The sequence below is a fragment of the Engraulis encrasicolus genome, chromosome 15, assembly GCF_034702125.1.
Source record: "Engraulis encrasicolus isolate BLACKSEA-1 chromosome 15, IST_EnEncr_1.0, whole genome shotgun sequence".
NCBI classification, from domain to species: domain Eukaryota; kingdom Metazoa; phylum Chordata; class Actinopteri; order Clupeiformes; family Engraulidae; genus Engraulis; species Engraulis encrasicolus.
Window position 1 is genome coordinate 14,066,490 of NC_085871.1, and position 7,096 is coordinate 14,073,585.

The 7,096-nt window shown below is 37.1% G+C and overlaps 1 long non-coding RNA gene across 1 annotated transcript; it reads right to left on the minus strand.

Moving 5' to 3' along the window:
* Positions 1-1,309: 1,309 nt before the first annotated feature.
* LOC134464464 (uncharacterized) lies at positions 1,310-3,384 on the minus strand. The gene is made up of 2 exons (XR_010037906.1): positions 2,860-3,384; positions 1,310-1,758 (listed from the first exon to the last, which is right to left on the minus strand). It is a non-coding gene; the product is annotated as an uncharacterized LOC134464464 (long non-coding RNA).
* Between the last annotated feature and the right edge of the window lie 3,712 nt (positions 3,385-7,096).

Below are 7,096 nucleotides of genomic sequence, written 5' to 3' on the forward strand. Positions count from 1 at the left end.
CAAAGTATTACCAATTTCTTACCAAGAAAATAAACTTGCTATGGTAAGTATCTGCACTGTTACCAAGTAACAGATATTCAGTTACCAGGTAAAGAAGGGGAAACTGTACTGTAAAGTAAAGCGAACGCTCTTACCAAAGTATTACCAATTTCTTACCAAGCAATTATACTTATTTCATGTATCATGTAAGTACATGGTAAGTTTCTGCACTGTTACCGAGTTACAGATATTCAGTTACCAGGTAAAGAAGGGGAAACTGTACTGTAAAGTAAAGCGAACGCTCTTACCAAAGTATTACCAATTCCTTACCAAGCAATTATACTTATTTCATGTATCATGTAAGTACATGGTAAGTTTCTGCACTGTTACTGAGTTACAGATATTCAGTTACCAGGTAAAGAAGAGGAAACTGTACTGTAAAGTAAAGTGAACGCTCTTACCAAAGTATTACCAATTTCTTACCAAGTAATTAAACTTGTTTCATAAATCATGTAAGTACATGGTAAGTTTCTGCACTGTTACCGAGTTACAGATATTCAGTTACTAGGTAAAGAAGGGGAAACTGTACTGTAAAGTAAAGCGAACGCTCTTACCAAAGTATTACCAATTTCTTACCAAGAAAATGAACTTGTTATATATCATATAAGTACATGGTAAGTATCTGCACTGTTACCAAGTAACAGATATTCAGTTACCAGGTAAAGAAAGGGAAACTGTACTGTAAAGTAAAGCGAACGCTCTTACCAAAGTATTACCAATTTCTTACCAAGCAATTAAACTTATTTCATGTATCATGTAAGTGCAAGGTAAGTTTCTGCACTGTTACCGAGTTACAGATATTCAGTTACCAGGTAAAGAAGGGGAAACTGTACTGTAAAGTAAAGCGAACGCTCTTACCAAAGTATTACCAATTTCTTACCAAGAAAGTAAACGTGTTTCATATATCATGTAAGTACATGGTAGGTTTCTGCACTGTTACCGAGTTACAGATATTCATTTACCAGGTAAAGAAGGGAAAAAAATACATCAAAAGCAAATCAAAGCATTATTGTGGAAATCATTTTTTTTATTATTGTATATTGTGGCAAACGACAGTATTGCAACTATGCTGCTCATTGGAACTGTGCTGCTTATTGCCAAATTTTATTATGTTTAGGTAATAAACTAATTTATACTAGTATGAATGTAACCCACTACTAGGTATGTACACGTCGATGATAGGCCAGGTTCAATAGCTAGAGAATAAAGACACTAGGCTCTGGGAGAGTGCAAAAAGATAAGTGCAATTAAAAGACACCACACAAGGATATACTTTTTTTCTTTCTTTAGTTATGAATTGCAAGGTAGAAAATATGTACATATTCCCAAAATAAAAGAAAAGAATTGACCCTTTAAAATAAAATAAAATGAATTGTCCTTCAAAAGTGAGTAATTGTCTGTTTTCCAAAAGTTGGGAACAGTCCTTTAAATCAGTCCTTTGAATCCTCAAAGAGAAAAGAGTTCCTTTCAGTTGTTCAAGAAAAAGTAGTTCCTTTATAGTAGTTCCGTTCAGTTCAAGGCCTTAGTTCAGTTTGTAAACCGTTAAAGTAACAACTCAAGTCAGTCAGTCAGTGTTGTTGTGACACAGGCAGGTCACAACCCTACCACATATGCGCCATGTACAATGACACAGGACAGGATCCGACTCAATGGGGTGGGTGGCTCGCCATCAAACGCAGTCATCAATCCACAGCGGAATCCAGGTTCAAAAAACGTCACCTGTGTAACCATACCCTTAGTTAAGCTACACATGTACACAGGACAATGTTCACATTTCTTATCAAATATCAGTTCAAACAGTTTAAACTTAAAGTAGTTGTACACAGGGGTGGAAAGTAACTAATTACATTTACTCAAGTATTGTACTTGAGTAGCATTTATGAGTAGGCCTACGTTGTACTTTTTAAGTAGTTTTTAAAATGAATACTTTTACTAGTATTTGAGTACATTTGACCCAAGTAGTTAACTCAATTAACACTGGAACCTGGCCAGAGTACTGAGTAAAAAATAGACAAAATGCCACGCAAAATAATGCCACAATCTGCCGGAAATGAAAGATTATGCAGGATGGCACACAGCATTTCCACGATTGTACTATCTTGGATCAATGTATTGGATGATGGCTGGTGCCAAGCAAGAGATAGAGGTTATGGAGGACGATATTCAAGAAAAAGAAACATTAAATTGTCGAGAAGAAAGCTAATTAAATGTAACTAAGTACTTTTACTCAAATTGCATTTTTAAGTGAAGTACTTTTTACTTTTATTTGAGTAGATTTTTAGATAGGTAGGCCTACTTTTACTTTTACTCGAGAAGGATTTAGGCAAAGTAAAGATACTTTTACTTGAGTACAAATTTTCTGTAGCCTACTCTTTCCACCTCTGGTTGTACAACATTAATATCAATCTTCTCAAAGGAAAATATATGGAAACCGCATAAGCTTACACTTCATTTATACTGAAAAGCATTGCATACCATTCAGTTACATAACCATTATCAAATAACAGGATGAATACTATGAAAAACATCACTCGGTACTGAAACCGCGGGAATTACACACAGATATTGCCGAGCACAGTAAGTCGTTCAGACCTCTCCCCTCGCACGTGATGGGTGCGTGATCACAAGCATGTGAATTACAGGCAGCTCATTCCAAGCTTTAAACTTACTCAATTCAACCAAAATATACCCTTTTCACACTAAACACAACAAGTATTAACAAAACAAACTACAATCCTGAAGTTTCACCGAAGTATTTCACAGTGATGAGCAATAACACTCAAGTTACATCAGAAAATAAGTTACAGGTGGTTGCCTTACCGAGACGATTCAACAGAAACAATACACGACGAAGCGCAGCTTCTTTCTCTTCAAAACACAAAAGATTTACAGAGCAGGTCGCTCGGTGGTCCAAAAGGAAACTTAGAAGTAGTTATCATTAACTTAGAATTACTTTTCTATCAATATCTAGCTCCAAGGTGGACCAGAAGAAACGGAGTCTTCAATTCAGCTTTGGAGCTCTTCTCAGCTCAACTGACTAGAACGGCTCCACGGAAAGCTGAATGCGTGGAAACGCATGTCAAAATAAAAGTCCCATAACGTAACTGTCACAGTAAAAGTTAGGCTATATCAAATATATGTTAATCGTGTTTTTAACAATAACAACCCATCATTCATGAATTGCCTTATCAGTATTATCACTATTTATTATCCCATTTTACTATTTATGCTATTTAATCAACCACCTTTTTAATATGCATTTGTCAACTGGGTTACATGAACATAGTAAGTTTTGCAGCTAAAAATGCCTGTTTCTGGAAATTAAAAATTGAGGATCATGGAGAAAATCCCCCTTTTCATTTTTTCCATTGATAAAAAATGCAATGTTTGCTGTCATAATACCAAGAAATTGAAAAGTGCTATTCATTAAAATGGAAATGAAGAATGGGCAGCAGGAATTCTGTAATGAAATAATAGGCCTAATAATAATAAAATACAGTGCATCTGTGTGTGTATGTGGAACAAGGCAGCCATCCGAGTTGGCAGCAGAAATACACTCATCAGTCCAGGCAATACTTTCTCTAGTCTTGTATTGTAAAAAATGTAGGCCTGGTCTGATGAGTCTTTATATCTGCTGCCAACTCGGATGTTAAAGTGATACTGTCCCATGTTTGGAAATTAGCTCGTATTACACTTCCCCTTGAGTTAAGTTATTGGGTTTTACCTTTCTCCTGTACTTCCTGCCGTTCTCTGACTACAGCAGTGCAAATTTTATCTCCATGCTAGCAATTAACACCGAGTCCTATGAGAACAGTTTTCCCTTCTTTACCTGGTAACTGAATATTGGTAATTTGGTAACAGTGTAGATGTACTTACATGATATGAAGTTTAATTGCTTGGTAAGAAATTGGTAATACTTTGGTAAGAGCGTTCGCTTTATTTTACAGTAGGCCTACAGTTTCCCCTTCTTTACCTGGTAGCCTAACTAAATATCTGTAACTCGGTAACAGTGCAGAAACTTACCATGTACTTACATGATACATGAAATAAGTTTAATTGCTTGGTAAGAAATTGGTAATACTTTGGTAAGAGCGTTAGCTTTACTTTACAGTACAGTTTCCCCTTCTTTACCTGGTAACTGAATATCTGTTACTTGGTAACAGTGCAGATACTTACCATGTACTTACATAACAATTTTATTTTCTTGGTAAGAAATTGGTAATACTTTGGTAAGAGCGTTTGCTTTACTTTACAGTACAGTTTCCTCTTCTTTACCTAGTAACTGAATATCTGTAACTCGGTAACAGTGCAGAAACTTACCATGTACTTACATGATTTATGAAACAAGTTTAATTGCTTGGTAAGAAATTGGTAATACTTTGGTAAGAACATTCGCTTTACTTTACGGTACAGTTTCCCCTTCTTTACCTGGTAAATAAATATATGTTACTTGGTAACAGTGCAGAAACCTACCATGTACTTACCAAACACTTTTGACTCAACGGCTATAAGAATGAAGATAAAGCCCAATGGCAATGTGTGACACCAGCAATTGTTTTGTCAGGTAAGTAGGCCTACCACATTTACCCATGCAATAAATGGGTAGGCCTATGTATGGTGATAAACACAGTAACTACAATGAAATACTGTTCCTTGTAAGTTCTGACTTTGGAGTTGTGTAATTACCATCCAGAGCATCACATTAACCTAGTAATTAAATGTGGTATTGCTGTAAAACAAACAGGCAAATAGGTAGTAGGCCTACTTTCATCCTTTGTTAAATTGTCATCAAACAATAATTACCCAGAAATTACAGCGTATACTTTCGTAGTAATTCACGAGATATTTTCTTCTCAATTACATAGCATCTACTAGTAACCCCCCTTTTAAATTTTAGATACCATATAATTCCTCTCTGTGACCCAATTGTTACCCAGAAAATACACAGTGTAAGTTTCATGGTAAGTTTTGAGGTTTTTCCCTCTAATTACATAGTATTTACATCGTAATTACCCCCTTTTTACATTCTAGGTACCATGTAACTTCTCTCTGTTACCCAGTTGTCACCCAGAAAGTACATAGTAAATACTGTACCGTAGAGAGAAGTTACATGGTACCTAGAATGGAAAAAAAGGGGGTAATTAGGATGTAAATACTATGTAATTACAGGGGAAAGCTCAAAACTTACCAAGAAACTACACTGTTTTTTTTTTGGATAACAATTGGATAATTTCTCTCTGTTACCCATTTGTTACCCAGAAAATACACAGTGTAGTTTCATGGTAACTTTTGAGTTTTTCCCCCCCTGTAATTACACAGTATTTACATCGTAATTACCCTCTTTTTACATTCTAGGTACCATGTAATTTCCCTCTGTTACCCAGTTGTTACCCAGAAAGTACATAGTAAATACTGTACCGTAAAATAAAGCGTTACCAATTATTCTAACGAGATTCCATTGTGAGCCGTCCCATTATGCTAATTCTCAGTTCCAGTGTCGGATCCAATCTCGACACCCATGTGACATCGCATTTGAGTGCTATTCAATTAATTATCATCATTTGTGTTTCTCCAACACCTTGTACTTTTTTCTGAAAAAATCTTTCAGCGTGCCAGGGAAGGGCCTAACACTGCTGCATTTTCTCAGCTTCAAATGTTTGTTAGCTTTGTCTAGTTGCGTGAGAGGGTTTTATTTTTATCACTACGATGAGAAACAAGTTTTGAAACATTCCACCTTCTCATCTAACCACAAATGACGTACCTATATACCATGCGAGTAAGATCAGACATTACTCATTGCCAACAAGTAGGGCCTATCAATTAAAGAAGTCCTGCATTTGCCTCTTTGTTTGACTAGTGGAGTGGGTGGCATGCACAAAGAAACAAATGAATATATAATCCATAAAATATTCATGGTGCTTAAATGCAGAAAAGCTACCAGCTCTGCAGTAATGTTCGACATTAAAATAGTCCCCGATGAAGAGGGATACAAAAACAAGAGGCAAGGGATTCTGGGTAAGGTCGGGAGGTTACTTGCTTCTATAGCTCCACAGAGATAGTAATTGTGTATACAGTAAGTAATGCTGATTATGCTCACTCTACCATAGTGCCCAGGTGGGAACCTAAGCTTAGATAAATTTATGTTCAAATGCCGCCTGTTCTCCCCATAGAGAATGTAAATGGCTCCCACAAATAGTGTTTCCATTTAGCCTTAATTTAGATTCAAAACAAGGTCTTTTTTTCCAAAAAGGTAATATAGTTGAATAGTGTTATGGCTGCTAATTATTTTCTATGTCAGCATGAAGTAATTACTGTATGTGCTCTCTGTAGGATTATTTCTTTGGAGACCAGAGTTGAGTTGCTACTGTGGAACCCATACTGTAGGTTAAGAGGATACAGGTCAGCTGCATCAAGTTGTCTGAACCTGTTTTGTCCCCCCCCCTGTGTGTTCCTTTCTCTTCATTTGAAGGGATATTGGTGAGAATCTATGGCTGGCAAAGGGGGTCATCAAACTTCATGAACCCTTTTTGGTGGTGGTGATGCAGCTGGTTGAGTGATACACACCACATATTAAAATCTACATGTATAGTGGCAATAGATCAGCAAGATCAGATGCAGTAAGGGGAAGACTGGAAAAGATCCCATTTAATTCCAGCCTTTCCGTTTGCTGTGTGTGTGTATGCGTGTGCGTGCGTGCGTGCGTGCGTGCGTGCGTGCGTGCGTGCGTGCGTGCAATGCCTGCCTGCATGTGTGCCTGTGTTTGTGTGTGTGTGTGTGTGTGTGTGCCTGTGTTTGTGTGTGCATGCTGTTTGCTCCCTGGTGTTGACAGAGGCTGATGGGAAGCTTTACCATGCTACTGTCTCTCAGCCAGACACACTACAGCCTCAGCGGTACAGGCGAGGGCTCCATGTTTATGCATTGGCTATACAGTAGGAGGCTGTCTTGCACCCTTGGGCCCCTTGCTCTGTGAAAAAAAAACCTAGTGGAAAAAAATAGAAAATAATACTATAATAAAAAGCAAACAAACTTCAAAAATACCTTGCATTCCATGTCCCAG